The 21,346-nt window shown below is 45.3% G+C and overlaps 1 pseudogene; it reads right to left on the bottom strand.

The window, feature by feature from the left end:
* Positions 1–424: 424 nt before the first annotated feature.
* On the bottom strand, positions 425–3,369 carry LOC127756340 (uncharacterized; annotated as a pseudogene).
* Between the last annotated feature and the right edge of the window lie 17,977 nt (positions 3,370–21,346).

The raw sequence follows: 21,346 nt of genomic DNA on the forward strand, positions 1-21,346 counted from the left end.
TGGTCAGTGACTTGCGATTATGCAGAAAGGCGCTTGAGTTTTCTATGAATCAACCCGCAGTCCAGTGGCTGTTCCATGTGTGAGGTAGTTTTTATAAAATAGCACCTAGTGTTTTGATTCTTCTCCACCGAGGTCCCTGGGTCGAGCTGAGCTGAGCTAACCATGGCTGAGCTCGTTCTCGAGCTCGCCGGCGACGAATGGTGGCTCGGATGGTGTCGGGGTAAAAAGAGAAAATGTAGAGGAATTCATGAAGAATCTATAGGTGGTCTTCTTGGGAGCTTTGGTGGCCGGAATTGATGGTGGCGGCGGCGCAAGCGGCAGTGGTTCTCGGATGCACGTGCATGTGGATTCCTAACTTGATTTAGTGCAAAGTGTTGCATGCAAGAGATGTTGCGGGGCTCTAGGGTGCTCACCGTGGGTCTAGCTAGGGTTGTCGAGGTCTTGGCGGCAGCGGTGACTTGTGGAACGGCTCGGCGACGGCGCTCCTCCTCGGGTGAACGACGACGGCTCAAACAGGACAATGAACTGCTTCAAGCAAGCATGCACGAGGGTTGTGAGGTCTAGGAGATGGTGTATGTGCAAGGAATCGAACAATGGCTCACCGAGGCAGCGGTAATCGATGATGACGGCGGAGGCGATTCTAGATCGGCGCCGGTGAAGAAAAGATACGTTCTCCAAGTCCTTCACATTTTCGGCTGGGGTTCTTGAGGCGTATTGAAGAGGAGGTTGAGGCGATGACGATGGCGCAGCGGCTTTCTCTGAGGTGGACGAGAATGGCCGGACGACGACGATGGTTGAAGCGGCGGCGCTCCGGTGCGTGCTGCAGGGCGTTGTCGGCGTGGTCGCGTTCCGGTGGCTGTGATGCACAAAACGGGAGGTGGTAAAAAGAGAAATGGTTCGGCATTGTGTGAAGATAAGAGAACGCGAAAGAGATGGATGTGACCTTGACTCAAACGGAGATGGCGAAGGTCGTCGTCACTACGACCGGCGGCGAGGTTGAGGATGACGGAGAGGCTGAGGACCTCTCCCTCGGCTTCTTCGGCTCCAGAGTGATGTGTGGAGTTGGGCGACTCGGTCCGGAGGAGATGGAGGCATGACTCAGTGACTTGAAGGCGTCGTCACCACGCGTCGACGCGTCCAGGTTCGGTCGGCTCTCGATCTCTCCCTCTCTATGTTTTCTTGGTCGGCTGAGGATGAGGGACAGAGGAAGGGCGAGTTGGAGAGGCTGCCAGGTGGGTCTAGGTCGTGGCAAACTAGGCTAGGGTGAGAGGTATGGGTAGAAGACTGGGTAAACTTAATTTTTAGATTAATTTTCGGAATTATTTTCTTCTCTAACTTTGTAACTCCATAATTTCATGTGTGGACCAAATTAATTAGTGTTGATTTTACTGGAGGTAGATGATTACACCTAGATTCCATTTTCTTTGGTTGCACTAAAAAATAATGGGTAGACTGCTCACAAAAATTAAACAAATATGGGCTATTAGTAAGCTAGATTGAATTTTTAGGAGGCTTAAACAGAGGAGGAAAATTCTAGAAAAAATATATTTAGGCATGATAAATACTCTAGTATTTGAATAAATTATTTTCTATGTTCACTTATGAGCAGTTAAATGTGCTTTTGGATGAAGTATGCCTTTAGCCGATTAAAATTTAATTTGATTTCTTTTAGTTTTCTGCTTTGACTGATTAATTTGTGGTATTAAACTTAGTTATTAACTTGTACCAATATTATAGTGAATTGCTTATACTAAATATAGTTTACATAAATTTTTCCATGATTTTATCTTGCATAGATTATTCTAAAGAATTAGAATAACCTTTCTTTGTATATGTGTTCCTACTTTATAATTGCATCTAATATTATTATAGAGTTTACATTATACTTCTTTTAGGCTGAGAAGATGATATTAGAATTTAATATTAAGTCCACATGTTATCACCCAATACTAACTATAGGTTTGTTTAGTGAAATAATTCTTTTAGATTATGTTCATGGGACCTATTATGGAATGCAAGACCAAAACTTCAAATGCACAAAGAACTCGAGCCTTGGCATGCATTATGTACATGTATGCTTGGTGACATTTCTAGTCTAATGTTGGGAATGAAAAAATTTATTTTGTTCTCAAATTTTAATCATGCAATGGTTTAAGTTGATCATCACCTAAATTAAAACGGAAATTTTTGGTTCTCAAAATTGGAGAAGTTATCCTCTAACTATTTTGACAAGAAATTTTAAGTCCTAAAATTTCGGGTATGTTACAACGGGGGAGGGCGCGCAACAGCCGGAGGATCCGAGCGGGGAGGGCCGCCACCGTCAGATTAGGGCAGGGGAGTGCCGCCACCGGCAGATTGGGGCGGGGGAGGGCGGCAGCGGGCAGATCCGAGCATGGGAGGGCCGATGTCGTCGGCCACGCCAGCCCCCGCCGTGGCCCTCACCCACCGCTGCCGCTGGAGTCCGTGTCGCGGGCGGCGGCGCCCGCTGCTAGCGCCTTTTCGTCGGCCGCGCCCGGTACCTCCCACCCCTGCCCTAGCCCTTGCACGCCGCCGCTGCCAGAGTCAGCGTTGTGGGCCGCTCCTAGTGCCTCCTCGTCGGCCGCACTGCCCACCGTCTGCTGCCCAGCGCCTCCCACTCAGGCAGAGAAAAACAGAGAGGAGAGGAAGAGAAAGAGATGGAGAGGAGAGAATGAGAGAGAGATAGAGATGAAGGAAGAGAGGGGGAATTATTAGAGGGGAGAGAGAGAGGAGAGGATAAGAAGTGAAAAATTTTGAAGTGGTGAGGAGGGAAAATACTGTAATAAAGAAAAGATATTTTTGTATGTGGACCCTCAAGACATCCGCATGCAAAAATATATTTTCGCACGTGGATCTTTAAAAGACCCGCATGCAACAATATGCTCATTTTTAAATGCGGCCCTTTAAGAGGCCCACTTGTAAAAATATATTTTTACATGCGGGTCATTTAAGAAGCCCTATGCAAACATGGAGGACAAATTTTGTAGACGCCGCCATTTACAGTCCGTCTATAATCTAAAGGGGTCCTCGCATAGAAAGTTCATTTTTTATAGTGAAATAATAATTAATAAGACAAATGGTCATTTTTTTCTGTCAAATAACTTTTAGAGGAGTTTGTTGGGACAACCATGTGCCTATGTTTGAAAAGTTACTGAAGGATCAAATATATTCTCTTCAGCCTGATGCTGGTCAATATAAAGGGAATCAAGCGGCTGAGGGTTTTCATGCTTGCATCCTTGGGATGGACATGTATCTAAACTGTAACATGTTCATATATCTCTGAGGACAGTTGAACAAAGTAATTCGTTTACAACTCGGTGCTATGCATGCTTACCAGGGCTTGAGAGGCATTAGGAATGGTGAAACCACATTGGCGAGTGGAAGGACGTACGCACCCTGTTGTATGTGAAATCCCTGAGCGGAGGAGCAACCAGATCCGATGCCCCCCTCCGTCGCACCGAAGGTCCCCGCCGGAACAGCACCGCCTCAGCCTTCCTCACAGCCGCTCGGCACGACGGCGGTCTGCTCGGGTGTCAGCAAGAAAATGGAGTGAGGAGACGAGATGTCGAGTGAGGACACGAGAAGTCCGCGGCGTTCCACGGTTAATAACCTTCTGACTTTGAATTGTTTGATTTAACTGTGAATACACGTTAACTGGGCTGTACTTGAATTCTTTTAAAATATTGTCCTACAGAAGTCAATTAATGGGACAAAGAATCGGCGTCATATAGAAAATAAATGAAGAACAAAGAATAACTTACAGTTAACACTTTTACAGCATGGTATTTGTTTAAAAGCCAATGGTTCAAAATACATCTATTATTATTATATACTAAAAATCCATTAAACTTTCTACAAACGCTCTCAAGCCGCCACGTGGCACTCTAATTCAAGAAATTCAAGAAATTATGAAAAAAAAGCAAAGCATCTAAACGATGGACCCATTATTCTCCACCATTAGATCTATTAAAAAATCCAAAAACCCAATCCATAATATCCTCCCACCCCTACCCCACCACCTCCCAGTGTCCCCTCACGTACGTACGTACATATGTCTTTCCCTCTACTTTCCTTCCTTTTGGTTTTTCGTTTTCCTTTCAATCTACCAATTTTCTACCTAGCAAAATTTAATATTTAAATAAAAGCAAATTATCTAAATGATTATAATTTTTACAATATATTTTATTTATCTACATTGGCCATGCTTGGATATACAAGATTATATATATTATTTGAAAATAAATTCCTATCTTTTACATGGAAAATAAAAAGTAATTAAATATTAAATTAATAACAAATATCCGATCGATCTTCTCTCCTTGGTCACTTTATCCTCCCTATTAATTTGTAGCTAGCAACTCATTATACAAATAAAAAAGAGCAAATTTCACAATACTATATCTATCTATTTATCTATCTATCTATCACATACTCTCTCCGTTCCAGAATATAACAACCTAAGATGGGATAAGACCCATCCTAGGACAATGTATCTGAACATGAGCTAGGATGGGTCTCATCATATCCTAGGTTGTTACATTCTAGGACGGAGACAGTACTAAAAGTTTATTAAACTTCCTATAAATCCTCCTAAGCCGCCACGTAGCGCTCTAATAAATTAGAGAGATCCAAGAAATTCTGAGAGAAAAGCAAAACATCCGAGATGAACCACCACACCTAAGGCAGATAAGGTGATTTACCAAGGTCATCACGAGTGTCGCAACAGTAGTAATGATTTGCCAAGGTGAAGATGAATCAAATCATCAGTGTATAATGGTTTGTTTTGTTAATAACACGAAAACAAATTAAAGATGTGATGATAGAAAGAAAAGAATCAAACACCGAGGTTTGAACCATTGGATCCATCCTTTTGTTTTCTTATGTTTTAGAGAAAAAAAACACATATTTCCCACCCTCTTCGGTTCATCCCGTTACCTATGTACATACGTACATATACGTACATCGGTACGTGTATTAACACCCCTACACCATCTTAATCATGCATGTCTCTCCTTCCTTCTGTTCTATCTCTTATTTTTATGCAATATTAATTATCTCTTATTTTCATATAATATTAGTTAGACCATTAGACCAACTTTTATAAGAAAACAAATCCCTTTCACCTCCACAATCCTCCGTATTGGTACGGCCATCATTTTTTTAGAAATTTATTCACTTTTTAATTTATTTAAATTGTTACTTACTTCCTCCGTTCCATAATATAAGGCACAACTACTTTTTTTTGATGTTCCATAATATAAGGCATGCATGCATGCATACAATTAACTAGGACCTCTTCTCCATTAAATTATAAATTTTTTAAATCATCCACTCTCAATATCTCTAATTCTATTGGATGCATGCATTATATTTGTCGGTGATATGGGCCCGGGGGTATCATGTTTAGAGGGAGGAGGCTGCCCCCCAATGCCACGTGGCCCTCCCCCGAGGGGACTGAGGCCCAAGGTCGGGTGGCGGCCACTCCTTCCCAAAGACTAGTCGGAGGAGGCTGCCCCCCAATGCCACGTGGCCCTCCCCCGAGGGGAGTGAGGCCCGAGGTGGGGTGGCGGCCACTCCTTCCCAAAGACTAGTCGGGGGAGGCTGCCCCCCAATGCCACGTGGCCCTCCCCCGAGAGGGGTCGGGCCCGAGGTAGGGCGGCGGCCACTCCCTGGCCGAGACTAGAGGGAGGAGGCTGCCCCAGGCGCCACGTGGCCCTCCCCCGAGGGGGGATCGGGCCCGAGGTAGGGCTGCGGCCGCCCCCTCCTGTGACTAGGTGTAACATCCTGAAAATTCCCAATAATAAAAATCACTAAAATTTTGAACTTTTTAAAACTTTTGCATCATGCTGGTTGTTATGATTGCTATTGCTTGCCAAACCGTAAATGATCACAAAGAAAGTAAAGAAAAGAGCTACATTTAGGCAATAGATATATTTAATCCTACAAATAATTATGCACAAGAAAGCAAGCCAAATCAAGAATAAGTCAAATACTAATTTCTATTATAAATCACAGATCAAATATTAAATATTTGAACCATGCTGATGGCTTGATGCCATGATTAGCTAAAAGAGATAGTAAAATCAAATCTAATTCATTTGAATCCAATCTCACATGAAATATAAGAACACATGAAATAATGATCACCACTATAATGATCGCGTTTATAAATAAGTAATTCACCAGAATATATAGATTGATACTTAGAACATTTTATCGAGTCCCTCATGACATGAAAATCACTCATATAAAATAATGGTCATATAAATAAATTAAGCTTTATATATAAATAAGAATATGTGAGTGTTTAATTAAACAATTAGGTCAATGTTGTACTGAGTCTCAATTTATATTTATAGAATGAATAGACCCACGTAAAATGCATTGTTACACAAATAAGTTCATTCAATGTGCTATTGCAATAATAATGGCCACATTAGGATATTTTAATTAATTTTAGAACCCTCAAAGCCTCTAAAATTATCTAGGTTAATTTTATAATTAGACCTCATTTAAATAATGCAATAGAAAAATATATATAAACATAAAATATGGGTAATATTAAAAATTGAGTAAACTTTCATCTAAATTAACACATCTATTGGGTAAACATCAATTGTGTGAAATCTAGAATTTATGGGACAAGTTTTAATAGGAAATATGCCCTAAAATTGGATAAATAGGAAAAAGTCACTGTTCATTATGGCCTAGGTGCTCGATGTGGTTCCATAGCCTTGCCCCTCCACTGCCGCCTGTCGCGCGTCGCCACGCGCCGTCGCCATCGCTGTCGCCGTCGCCGTCGCCGACGTGTCCCGTCTCGCGCCCCGTGCTGCCGCGCCGTCCCCGACGCGTCCCGTCGTCGCTCCGAGCTACGCACCGCCGCTGCCGCGCCGTCGCCGTCGCCCTCCCGCTGCCGCGCCGCACGTGCCGCCGTCGTCTCGAGCCCCGCTCCTCCGCACGTGCCGTCGCTGTCGCCGTCGCGTCGTCATCATCGCCGCGCCGCGCGCCGTCGCCATCGCCGTCGCGTCGGCTTCACTGCTGCGCCGCGCGCCGCCTACGCGCCCTCGCGCCCCGTGCGCTGCCGCGCCGCGCACCGTCCCATCGCGCCGCTGCCGCGTCGCCGTCGCCCCGCGCTGCCGCATGTCGCCGTCGCCCGTCGCGTCGCCCTCGAGCCCCGCGCCCTCACACTGAGTCGCGCGCGTGCGTCGTGCGAACGTCGCGCCGCCGCGGCTGTCGTGCCGGCATTGCCATCGCGCCGTGCTAGCGTCCCGTCGCCAGCTCGACCTTGCCTTAGCCCCGCCGTGCCTAAGCCCTAGCCCTGCTGGCGAGCTTATCCCCTCCTCCTCGCCTATAAAAGACCTCCCAGCCCCCACGAGCTCGTCCTCCCCTCTCTGCCTCTTCTACTCCCTCAAAAACATTTCGTCGAACACCTTGCGTGCGTGCTGCACCTTCTTCTCCGCTCCACCACCGCAGTCGATCTTCGTCGTCGCACCGTCTCTCGGTAATTCCGCGCTCCTGTGACTTCTTACAGTCCCCTAGTATTTAGTTTCCCCGTCAATTTCATCAATTAGGGCCATAACCATGCCAAGCCCGAGCTCCGAAGCTCTGCTCATGGAGCTCGCCGTGGGAAGATCACCTCGAGCGCTCCCCTTCCCACCTAGATAGAAAAATGGAATCCCCATACCCCGTAGATGCTCCCACGCCCATCAATTCGGTTAGAAATTATCGCTATCGCCCTAGCCCCATGTTGCCCGAGCTCGGCCATGGCGTGGCCGAGTTTAGCCGCCTGTCCACACGCCGCCATGCGCTGTGGCCGCCTGCGGGTGGTCGCTGGAGTTCTTCTGCGCCTCCTCTGGTCGCCGCTGGGATGCCCTCGCCCGGGCTGAGCTGCACTCGCCGCGCCTCTGCTCCGCTCTATGGCCGGCGCGAGAAAGAAGACGACGGGAAAAGAAAGAACGAGAGAGAGAGGCCGGGCCCACCTGTGCAATTTTGCATTGAAAAATAATTCGGTAGAAAAAGGAATAAACCCGGGGTCCCACTTGTCAGTCGGTACAAAGCTGTGGATATGTCTTGGATTAAAAATAAAATCATTTATGAACAGTAGCTTTCTTTTTGCAATTTCTCTGATGAATTCAAATTTGAATCTTTACACTAGCATAACTTATTCATTTTAGCTCCGATTCGAGTGAAACTTTCCAATGGTATATAATTCAATATTTAATAAAATATATTTATAATTATAAAATAATTGATACCAAGAAATTAGATAGTAGTCAACTTAAAAAAAATGTGCTAATAAATAAAATTGATATTGTACTGTAAAGTAGATGTCAAATAATTGTCTTTAACATGCTTTATCACTGTAAGACCCATGTAAACTAATTAGAAGCATTGTTTCAAATTAATTAAAGCATAGGAAATGCTAGTGCCATTTATTAATGTATGTCCATATATAATTATACACATGACGTCCAAAGTATATAAATAATGTTTAGCCTCATATTTTGTGACTAAAATATGAACACACATAGAAGAGTCTTTGACTTGTTTATGAGAGATAATAGCAGAGCTAGTGTGACTAAAATCACCCACACGAAATTAATTAACGACATTTCCTATATAGTAGTATATGTTTAGGTGGGAAATCGACCCTTAAGTTGTATAGACAGTAACTCACTCATAAATCCACTTAAAATCACATGTACTATATAGCCTATAGTAAATAGCAACTATTCAGTAAATGATTCAACATTAAGATATTGTGCACACATATATACTGTACATCCCATTATAGCTATACGGTATAGTATCAATTTGCTTGTTGCATATATTAAATTTAGAGGGAATAAATGACAAACATGTATATTGGATAAATACTAGTTATAAATTTTGACCTCATATAATTATAGTTCAACTGTAAATTAGGATTGTTCATTAAGGGATAATCTGTAACCATAATATGATTAACCTAAACAATTCTAACATACAAAGCATGGATAATTATTATCCTTTCATAAATTGTTGTGACAAGTAAAATATGTTCATAATTAAAGTGAAGCCTCCATCAACAAAATAAAAATACAAATTATTCACAGTAATTATTTGACCGATCCAAAATCCATCCGGCAACAGAACCTCTAGTGTATAACCCTTCTATTTAGATAGATGCATATATAGCCATTTGCTAGACTAAACCACATATTAGCCAAATATGTATCCCATAAATGCTATGTTGGTTAACTCCTAAAAAGACCATGATGACAACAGAAAGATTAAGAAGCCTTAGCCCCTAGCATGATTGGAATCCATTAGCAAACACGAATAGTATGAGCAACCCTAGGTTCGACCTTAACGAATATATTTTGTTTGTGCATATTTGATTGTTGCTTGAATATTGGTTTTTCTCGCGTATTATAGAAATTGTGTATCGGTTAGTAGTGAGGCAACATCTGCAACTTTCTAGAGGTGAAGGTTGATCAAGATTATGTCGAGAATAAGGACTATCCTAAGCAGGCAAGTCATCACTATTCCTTGAACATATTGATCCCAATTGCGAAATTATTTTGTTTACAAATAAAATTGCATGCAATGATAAACATCCTACTTGTGATTATGCCATGCCTTGATTATTGTTTACCCTTAAATCCTTGTAACCATGATTACGTATGAGTCCCTAGTCAACTATGACAAATGCTTAGAAAATGCTACTCTAGATTCATGCATATTCATATTTATCAAATGCTATATGCTTGGTCAATTACCTTTGGGAAGTTAATTGAGATGCGGCATGTGGAGACATGAGCGCCACATTGCCATGGTATTGATGACATGATTTGTGAAAGGAAAAATAAAACTAAACAACTGTTTTCGACTGGGGCGGACGGAGGATTTGGGTGGTATCTAGAAAAGGCTAGTACCGTCCCCGGTCAATTAAGGACCGAGCCGTGAAGTTAAGCATGAAACGACCCCCGTACTACCGCACTTCTCGTATGGGTATAGACCTAGCGGATTAGATAGCCGAGCGGAGGCAGTATCCCTGCATAGATGGTTCACCCCTGAGCGAGGCAGGTGCGCTACTGTGGGACAGCCGTTGAGGTAGGGCCGAGAGGCGTGCCCTACATCGGTGTCGCCATTAGTAGGACTGCCATGAGTCTGTGAGAGAGAGAACTTAACTTGAACCATAATTTAATATGTGTGTGAGACTTCTCTTTCCCGGGAGCGCCAGAACTCCTCTCACTGCTAGAAACATGGACGCCTAGAGTGCATGAGGATTTAAGTTCATGGAGCGGGCACTGCCAATGCGAGGTTATCGAAAAGCTTTGCCGTGACGCGTCTCATGTGTTGGGACGAGGCTCATGTGTTTGGCAGTCGCGGAGTGCGGGTAAAGTGTACATCCACTGCAGTATGAGTAAACCAAATCTATTTGAATAGCCGTGCTCGCGGTTATTGAGCACCGGGACGTGTATTACACTTGGCTAGACTCAAAATTCTTAACTTGTGTGGGATGGGATATTGCATGATGATTTTATGCTGTTGGAGCCACTTCCTGAGAGGGGGGAAGGTGGACGTCCTCAGAAAACCATGACGACTCAATGGCGGGAAGCTATCGTTGGGATTACAATGGATGGTGGACATAAGCGTCGTTGTTTGACGTGAACACTGGTATTAAAACTTGATCAGTCTATGCTAGGTCTTAGGCTTGTGAAAAGAATTGCAAAACTAGCTTTATGAAAAAGAACCTGAAGCCATTCCTTGAAATACCCTCTATCATATGCATCGTTGTTGTGGTGGCTTGCTGAGTACGGTTGGTACTCACCCTTGCTATTTATATATCTTTTAGGAGAGTGTTAAAGAGAAGCCCTTGTCGGTACGCTTGCGTATCCAACAAGATGATCGGAGTGCGGTATTGTTCTAGGTCTCGTTCCCTAGTCGACTGCCTGTGGCATGTTAACCGGGCCCTTATATTATTTTGTCTTCCGCTGTTGTTCTCTGATAGTTGTTGGCCTACTTGGCCCTAATGTAAGTATTTAACTCTTTTAGCCTGAATTCGTTCGTGATATGTGGTGATCCAACTATGTATGTGTGTACCAACTACTTATCCAGGGATTGATACGGATAAACACAGAAGATTTCCGATTTCCAAAATCGGGGGTCTACACTAGGGCTCGGGTTCCCTCGACCACCTCTCTAGGTCGCCACGTGCGATGGGTTAGATGGCCGTCTCCAGGCGCTCACCTACCCGCTTTTATGGCGACCTAAGCGGTTGCGCCACGTCGCATTTAATGTGGCGTGCAGTGCACTCAACCGATCTGTGACCGATTTGTGATAGGTCCGTGACCGGTCGAATGACCGATGGGACGGCGGCTGTGTACCCTCGCCCTGTCAGTTTGTCAGGCGGCGTGCGGCGTGCTCCGTCCCATCCCATCATAATAATGAGGGGCTTCACAGCCTCTCACCCCGGTCAGAGCTGGTCCAACCACTCTGAACTGACCCGGGTTCCCGTTTCCTGGTGCGAATAAGAACCCGGAAGTCTTCACCCATTAAATGGTGAATGACATGGGCGCCCCTCGAGTCAGGCGGCATGGTGTGGTAGGCCCCACGACCGAGACGACGTGTATGCGGCTTCCAAGCTAAGGCTTCCAATTAATATAGAGAATATTTTCCCTTCTCCCTAGATAGCACTCGCAGCACATGTGGTATCCCCTTAGAGTATAAAAGGAGGACCATACCTAGCGGGAAGGGGGATGGAACTCTGGATCCCCGAGCCAAAGCTTCTCTAACCCTAGCTTGTACGTCGGAGATTCAGAGGCTTCACAAGCACAGAAGAATCATCATACAAGCAGGAGTAGGGTGTTACGCTTCTTAGCGACCCGAACCTGTATAAATCCCTTATGTCTCTTTTGTCTCGAAAAAACCTCGGATCTCACCCGCTGCCCCTGGCCGAACTCACGAAAAGGGGATCCTACGATCTCCCACTAGAGAGGATCACTCCTCCACAGCTGGCGCGCCAGGTAGGGGGCGCGTTCGTGATTTTTGAGGTTCTTTCGAGAACCAGCGTGATAAGCGTCGCGCCGCCAATGTGGGGGAAGGCGCAGCCTCCTCAGGAGTGCCGCGCCACCCCAGGCAGGGGGCTAGGCCCCCCGCATCTTCACTGGGTAAGGCTGGCGGCCAGGTCTTTATGGCGAGTCTTCGGAATGTCCGATGACCCCCAAAAGTTTCGGCACAACCTCACCGAAGGGTACCACGGTAGCGTCAACCCCTCCGAGTCCCTCCAGATCCACACGACGATCATAGAGGCGAGGTGGGGTGACGACCGGGTCAAGGCGAATTTCTTCCCCATGGCCCTCCAGTGCCAAGCGCGGGGATCGCTCATGAACCTGCCACCCGCCTCGGTCTATTCCTGGGAGGGCTCTTGCAGTTGAGCTCCGGGTGCCGTCGAAGCCCAAGACCCCCTGTGCTGGCTCTTCCGTAGCAGCTAGCTTTGGTCCCGCCGGCTAGCTACGGTGCCCGGCCCGGCTCAACTAATTGTCCTTTCAAGCTTCAAGTATTTTCAATTTTTCAATTCATAAGCTTAATACAGCTTGAAGTCTTATATTTATTTTCCCCCCGTTCTTTTCTCATGGCCCTGTGACACTCGCGTGTTACGCATTTGTTTGCTCCCTTAGTGGTAAGAGCCCAACCTCTCTCCCATCTACATGAACGTTTCCTCGCTAAGTGTGGGGGCTAAGTTTTCTAGCCCTATTCCAGCCTTAAGTTGAGCGTCGGGTGCCGTCGAAGCCTGGAACCCCCTGTGCTGGCTCTTCCGTAGTGGCTAGCTTTGGTCCCGTCGACTGGCTATAGTGCCTGGCCTGGCTCAACTGTGGACGGGGATCGCTGGCTCTAGAGTTTTTAGGCTCTCACACTCGTGCGAATGTAGTCGTCCGTGTAAAAGGGAGAGATATTGGAAGGAGGCCACCGAAAGGAAAGAGCAAACAGAATGTGTAGCGTGGGGACACAGGCTCGTGGGAACCTCACCTCGTTTGCTAAGTGGTCGCAGGCTTCCCAAAATGGTTAGGAACCCATGATGGGAGGCCCTCTTCGAGCTAAAGGTTTGAAAGGTCGCGACATGCAAGTAAGGTTTGTGTTTGCTTCATTCATACAAGCGATTCTTTGCTATAAGTGTGGGGGCTACGATTCCTAGCTCTATCCTAGCCCTGCGTCGAGCTCTGGGCGCCGTCGACGCCCGGGGCCCCCTGTGCTGGCTCTTCCATAGCGGCTGGCTTTGGCCCCGCCGGGTGGCTACAACGCCCAGCTTGGCTTGATCGTGGGTGAAGATTGTTAGCTATGGAAAATTTAGTCCCCGCACTCGCGCGAAGATAATTGTTTGCATAGAATTATTATTGCTTATATTTATCTCTTGCCCATCTCTTCCTCGCGGTCCCACGGTACCCACGTGTCGCACGCTGGCTTGCCTCCCTTGGTAACAAAAAGTTTGTATTCGCTTCATCCATTCAAACGATTTTTTACTAAAAGCGTGGGGGCTACGATTTCTAGCTCTATCCTAGCACTGCGTTGAGCTCTGGACGTCATCGACGCCTGGGGCCCCCTGTGCTGGCTCTTCCGTAGCAGCTGACTCTGGCCCCGCCGGCTGGCTACGGCGCCCAGCTTGGCTTGATCGTGGGTGAAGATTGCTGGCTATGGAAAGTTCAGTCCTCACACTCACGCGAAAATAATCGTTTGAATAGATGAAGTAGAACACGAACAGAGGTTAACAAAAGGCAGGGGCAAGCGAGGTACGCGGCGTAAGGTAATGGGCCCGAGAGAATCTAACAACGTTTGCTGAGTATATACCGGAAATAAGTTCACGGCCTAAGATACGGGCTAAACTCCCGAGCCCACGTCGCCTCGGAAACCGGGAAGGAAGTGGGAAGTTAAGGCGACGTATGAACGTGACTAAACTCCCACCGCCCAACTCCCAGAATGATAAGACAGAAGATCGGGCCCACATGTCAACTGACTAGCAGATTGGCGTCAACCCTGACCACCTGGGAAAGGTTTTGGTCAAGGCTAACGCCGGGGGCTACTGTCGGTGATATGGGCCCGGGGGTATCATGTTTAAAGGGAGGAGGCTATCCCCCAATGCCACGTGGCCCTCCCCCGAGGGGAGTAAGGCCCGAGGTACGGTGGCGGCCACTCCCTTCCCAAAGACTAGTCGGAGGAGGCTGCCCCCCAATGCCAAGTGGCCCTCCCCTGAGGGGAGTGAGGCTCGAGGTGGGGTGGCGGCCAGCCCTCCCCCGAGGGGAGTGAGGCCTGAGGTCGGGTGGGGGCCACTCCTTCCCAAAGACTAGTCGGAGGAGGCTGCCCCCCAATGCCACGTGGCCCTCCCCCGAGGGGAGTGAGGCCCGAGGTGGGTGGCGGCCACTCCTTTCTAAAGACTAGTGGGAGGAGGCTGCTCCCCAATGCCATGTGGCCCTTCCCCGAGGGGAGTGAGGCTCGAGGTGGGGTGGCGGCCAGCCCTCCCCCGAGGGGAGTGAGGCCCGAGATCGGGTGGCGGCCACTCCTTCCCAAAGACTAGTCGGAGGAGGCTGCCCCCAATGCCACGTGGCCCTCCCCCGAGGGGAGTGAGGCCCGAGGTCGGGTGGCGGCCACTCCTTCCTAAAGACTAGTCGGAGGAGGCTGCCCCCCAATGCCATGTGGCCCTCCCCCGAGAGGGGTCGGGCCCGAGGTAGGGCGGCGGCCACTCCCTGGCCGAGACTAGAGGGAGGAGGCTGCCCCAGGCGCCATGTGGCCCTCCCCCGAGGGGGGATTGGGCCCAAGGTAGGGCGGCGGCCGCCCCCTCCTGTGACTAGGGGTCGGGTTCCCTCGACCACCTCTCTAGGTCGCCACGTGCGATGGGTTAGATGGCCGTCTCCAGGCGCTCACCTACCCGCTTTTATGACGACCTGAGCGGTTGCGCCACGCCGCATTTAATGTGGCGTGCAGTGCACTCAACCGATGTGTGACCGATTTGTGACAGGTCCGTGACCGGTTGAATGACCGATGGGACGGCGGCTGTGTACCCTCGGCCTGTCAGTTTGTCAGGCGGCGTGCGGCGTTCTCCGTCCCATCCCATCATAATAATGAGGGGCTTCACAGCCTCTTACCCGGGTCAGAGCTGGTCCAACCACTCTGAACTGACCCGGGTTCCCGTTTCCTGGTGCGAACAAGAACCCGGAAGTCTTCACCCATTAAATGGTGAATGACATGGGCGCCCCCCGTGTCAGGCGGCATGGTATGGTAGGCCCCACGACCGAGACGACGTGTATGCGGCTTCCAAGCTAAGGCACAAGACATGTAATTAATATAGAGAATATTTTCCCTTTTCCCTAGGTAGCACTCGCAGCACATGTGGTATCCCCTTAGAGTATAAATGGAGGACAATACCTAGTGGGAAGGGGGATGGAACTCTGGATTACCGAGCCAAAGCTTCTCTAACCCTAGCTTGTACGTCGGAGATTCAGAGGCTTCACAAGCACAGAAGAATCATCATACACACAGGAGTAGGGTATTACGCTTCTTAGCGGCCCGAACCTGTATAAATCCCTTGTGTCTCTTTTGTCTCGAAAAAACCTCGGATCTCACCCGCTGCCTCCGGCCGAACTCACGAAAGGGGGATCCCACGATCTCCCGCTAGAGAGGATCACTCCTCCATAATATTTATTAGGGTGATCCAAACTAGAAGATGATAATAATAGTTTCTTGGTCTTTGGGTTGAGGGTGGTTGTGCCTTATATTTTGGAACGGAGGGAATAATTTATAATTAAAACAACCTATATTGCTCATATTTTTGCTATATATAAAAATACGTCGTATGACCTAGAACATATCCTTTATTTGACAAAAAAATGGAAATGAAATATCAATATATTATATAGTAAAAGTATATGAAACTTGCTACAAACGTTCTTAGTGGATTCCTGCAAAAACTTTTTTCTACCCGCACGGAAAACGAGGTAGCTAATCAGCGCATGATTAGTTAAGTATTAGCTTAAAAAACCTGAAAAATGGATTAGTATGATTTTTTACAACAACTTTTCTATATAATTCTTTTGTAAAAAAATGCACCATTTAACAGTTTAGAAAGCGTGCACGTGAAAAATAAGGGAGTAGATAATGGGAAAGTTGGAGAAAGAACACAGTCTTAGGCCACCACGTGGCACTATAATAAATTAGTGTAATTCCAAAATATTTTGAGAAAAAAAAAGTCTAACCGTCGATTTTCATTTAATCTGGTCAACCCATTATTCTCAACCATGAATCATTTTGTAAAATAGCCTTATCCCCTTCTTGCCCCACAAGTGCTCACATACTCGGTTTGAAAAAAAAAAGTACGCACATATTCTGTTATCATGACGTAACACACTTTTCTTTTGTAAGGTGGTTAATTGTGATAGAAACCTACCATTTAATATTTCTTGAATGAATGAGAAATATTAGGCTCCTGCCTTCGTCTGGCTTCCACCACCACACATGCCAAAAAACACATGCATGTAATCCAATCCCTCCCTGACTCCCTCCCGTGCCCTCTAATCCCTTCCAAATTCTTAATAGGCAACCCGGCCAAGATAGAAAATGATCGTATATTAAATATTTAAAATGACCTTAATCTTGAAATCATATACCAATTTTTAATATATATATTTTTTAGTATAGTCATATCAATAATTCAATGATCATAAACCTCTGTAGAGCTCATAGAATACCACATATCACATCTCTAAATTTAGGAAAATAAAAAAAATACGAGAAAAAACAGTAAAACATCTTACCATTGGGATACTGTTAAACCAGTGGGCCCAACCCCCCTCTTGGCCCCGCACATGACACACGCCTCCTCCCCACCTTTCTGTTGTGTCCCCTCCTTATTTTTTAAGCTAACAATGTAATATAAAAAATCAATAATTTGAAACTACTCTCCACTTCTCCCCCTTCCTTTATTTTCTAGCTATCAATTAAAAGATACATAATCAATAATATTTGAAATGGCCCTAATTTTTAATCCACACATCTGATTTCTAATCTAACTTTTGCTCTATTTATGATTCAACCAACAATTTATGATTCATAATGCCTATATTTTGAAAAACAAATATTTGTACAAAATAAAATAAAAAAGATAAAATATCGATAGGGAATAATTTCAACCAATTACAAGAAATCTAATAAATTCATAAAATAATTTAGTTCTTACCTTTCCTTCAAAGTGAAACAAACATTGCCATAACTATTTTTAAGAGCTTTGATATTAATCGTCTTCGTTTCTCTCCACATATTGTTAGGTTGCTATACGTAGTTGGTTTAAAATTTATATTTATTACTATTAAATTTAAATTCTAGGACTTATGTTGACTGCGTATTTTTTTAAGAAAAAATACTATAGATCCCACATTTCCTATAGGGGTGCGAGGCCTAAGATATGTATATCTTCCGTGTCTTTATTGCTTTATATGTAAGTATGTAGTATATTGCGTCAATGTGAACCGATTAGAAGGAGACCTAGCTTAATGTTATAAATAAAACACATTATTAGTAATAGTAGTTTTCCATGATTTACTTAAAAAAGAGACCCTAAACATTCGAAAAAAATAACACTTTAATTTTAATTTACACTTAATTTATTAAACATGATTTCTTAACAAAAATAAGTCTACCTTCTTTCTCGATAACATGGACGGATAATTACCCATAGGTATGAATTAAATATTTTATTGCATAAAACAAACAAATAGCTTATAAAAATTATCAAAGCAATATCGTTGAAAAGCATTCGTAGAGAAATACTACTTTTGAAATTTGAAGCATAGCATGTACTGTCTGGTTAATATTCCAATATTACAAGTTTCATGAACACAATATATGATACATGCCCGCGCGTATACGCGGGCTACCTTCCTAGTTACGATAAAAACCCAACAATCAACTTCTGAACTAAAGTTTAAGACTTAAACTTCTAGCCAATGGGTACGTGTTCTAGCTACTGGAGTTGATCGGAAAGTTGCCTACTTCGGTGATTGTTTTTTTTGGGTTCCGGTACTTCAAATTTTGTCGGGAGATCTAGGACCATCAGTGGCTAATAAAAAGAAAAGGTGTTTCAAATAAAATTGTCTAAAAGGCAGGTCTTTTTTTCTGACAATTAGTAAAACATATGTCGCTAAACTAAACTGAATAATTTTACGGATAGATCAACTGTTATATCTAACCTGTTATTTCAAGTTTGTTTGATGCAAAAACTGATTGTAAAATGGTATATACCTAAGCCAGAGGAAAGCAACAAATTGGTTCTTAAATTAGCATCTTTAAATACATGGTTATTGATTATCAAAGGCAAAAGAACCATAGACTATATATATATCCAATATTTTACCTACTAGCCCGATGAAAACGAACATGCACAGATAAAAGAAAATGACTAGGCCTCAATCAACCTACCATCTTCTTCACTTCCTTCTCAGGTTTCATCCTAGCTTAGCCGGCAGAGTCCAAAGAAAAGAATGTGTGTTTCACAGTCAAGAGTAAGAACAGTGACAGACGCAACTCTAAAATATAGATGGAACGGTACAAAACTACACTATTTATCGTTTTGACTTTGATATATCACACTTTTAACTAGTAAGGATGTACGCGTAGGTGATCATCACTATGACTACCAGTTCATGGCTACACGGCTGCCAATGTCAGCAACTCAGCATTCATCCTCACTGTAAATAGTTAACTGCCTGTTCAGTAACCGATAGTGATGCCAGTTTTGAATTAGCAATCAAAGTGTTTCATGCATGTGGTCACTGCTAGGATATGGGAGAGTCTCCCTAATGCCAAATATGCTAGGGAACGGGTCAAAATTAAACACCTGGTAACACTAACACATGGTTTTTTTTTTCCCTCTCATCATCAACTTACAGGTGGACCACTCCATTATGCAGTCAGAGTGTGTAATACCACAACATGTTGCGTATAACATAATACTCGGTAAGTTTACTTTTCCCATTACAGTTATGAACAATATGCCATTCTAACTAGAGGTTGCCTAGCTATAATTGAGATGCACATGGTAATCTCTCGTACTTCCGGTCTGTTAATTGTTTACGCAATGTTTTCGTTAAACACTCGTCAAGTTACCTAATGCCAAGAGAAGCACTCAGTAACCTTTTGTTAGACCCCGGGAGAGCATATCCCGTTCTGGTAGTGAACTCTGGTCTTCTCTAATGCCTCCCATTCTCAGCCTGTATGGCTGTATCCTATGACTTTCTTCTATCTTCCTTCCTGGATGCATTCATCCATATGCTAGCCAGCTTATATGTTATCTTCTCGTGCTTTGTTTTCTAGCATAATTTGTGTATAGCGAACTTATATATACACACACATACTTACTTATAAAATCAATCCTTATCTACTACTCCAACCCCTCCCTACCACTCATTTCTATCTTCTCAACTCTCTCTCTCCCTCCACCACTGGCTTTTCAGCTCCCCCATCCCCTCCCCTCCCCTTCCTCCCTCCCTCCACTGGCGGCGGCGGCGGTGCGTGCGGACGCGGTGGCGGCGACGGCGCGCGGACGTGGCGGCGACCCGGTGCGGCGGCGGCGGCTCCCCGGCCTCCCCTCCCAGATCCGGCCGGAGGGAGGCCGGGGGAGAGCGGCGGCGGCGACGTGGTTCCCTGGCCTCCCCTCCCAGATCCGGCCGGAGGGAGGCCGGGGGAGGGCGGTGGCGGCGCGCGGACGCGGTGGCGGCGGCGGCGCGCGGACGCGGCGGCTACCCGGTGCGGCGGCGGCGGCTCCCCGGCCTCCCCTCCCAGATCCGGCCGGAGGGAGGCCGGGGGAGGGCAGCGGCGGCGCGCGCGGACACGGTGGCGGCGGCGGCGTGCGGACGCGGCGGCGGCGGCTCCCCGGCCTCCCCTCCCAGATCTGGCCGGAGGGAGGCCGGCGAAGGGCGGCGGCGGCGGCGGTGAGGCGATTTTTTTATTGGATTTTCGTAGGTGGGCCATTTGCCCGCTTGTGAAAATGGATGATTTTCACCGTCGTCCGTCTGTAGGCGGTCCTTCCCTCCACTTGCAAAAAATGCTTTTGACCGTTTGCTAAAATGCTTTTCCTAGTAGTGTTACTTTTACTTGTCTATTTCAATTTTGAACTAAGATTACAACCAAAAAGTAAAATTTTTGAAGTACCTACCAACTAAAAGGGAGCCAACAGGAAAGTGGTACACCATGCGCTAATTAATGAAAGAAGAAAGTTAATATTCAAACAAAAATGTATAAATGGACACACATGTGTGGACCTTCATAGGAATTGTAGTAGAGTTTGAAATGTTGGAAGAGCTCAGCATATAAAATTTTCAGCTGCTAGCTAGATATTGATTGGCATTATATACACCGCGATTGTAGAAGTTATCAGAGGCAAAAAGTTTTCTTATGACGACATGATTAGACTTGGGATGCATCTGGAATATAAAAAGAACAGTGCCATAGTGGATAACTTGATCGTTTGTGCTCCCTGGCATTGACGTAATATCCCAATTAATTCATTGACGAAGGCAATGACGCAAATTAATCCCTGGCTTTCGAGATACCCTATGAATTGCTGTTGTGCAATATGATAATTGGGCAATATTTTGACTCTGAGCAAGACTTTGTACAGATGATAATGACGCAGAAAGAGAGGAGTGAATTAAACATATATGTTCTGAAAATAGCATTCAGGACAGACACCAGCAACATTAATTAGCTCGTCATCAGTTCATACTTCTGAAATTAGTGCAGCGTGAGCTGTCTGTACCTAACTACTACTTCATCTATGCAGGCGACACAACATGTTATGTACTATTAATGTTTATGGGAGAGTAGTTTCATTCATTGAACAAAATGTGCATTATTATATTATGTGCAGGGAGATACTTGAATAGATAGCATCGGTGTTGTGCAAATTGAGTTTCAAATTCTCCCATTATAAAATAATTCTACAATTAATTGAACAGACCAACTTAACTAGTGACAGTTTATTTATTTAAAGCTGCTTAATTTGATCCGATATACATATATATTACACTTGCATACACATCTTAGCCTTAACATAAGGATTGCCATATTAAATAGTTTCCCCCTAACTTGTTGTCACCATGAAACTTTACCACGGATTAATTGTTAGAAGTAATAGACTGCAATAAAATTTTGGCTTGACACCTGTATCATGCACAATACACACGGAACTATGCGTATATAGGCTTGAGAGGCACATGGAATGGGGTGATGACAAGCGGACCGGAAGCCAAAAGCTTGAAAACCCAGTTTTTTCAGGTTGTCTAGCTACTACCAATCAGCT

The sequence above is a fragment of the Oryza glaberrima genome, chromosome 12 (genome assembly GCF_000147395.1).
Source record: "Oryza glaberrima chromosome 12, OglaRS2, whole genome shotgun sequence".
NCBI classification, from domain to species: Eukaryota; Viridiplantae; Streptophyta; class Magnoliopsida; order Poales; family Poaceae; genus Oryza; species Oryza glaberrima.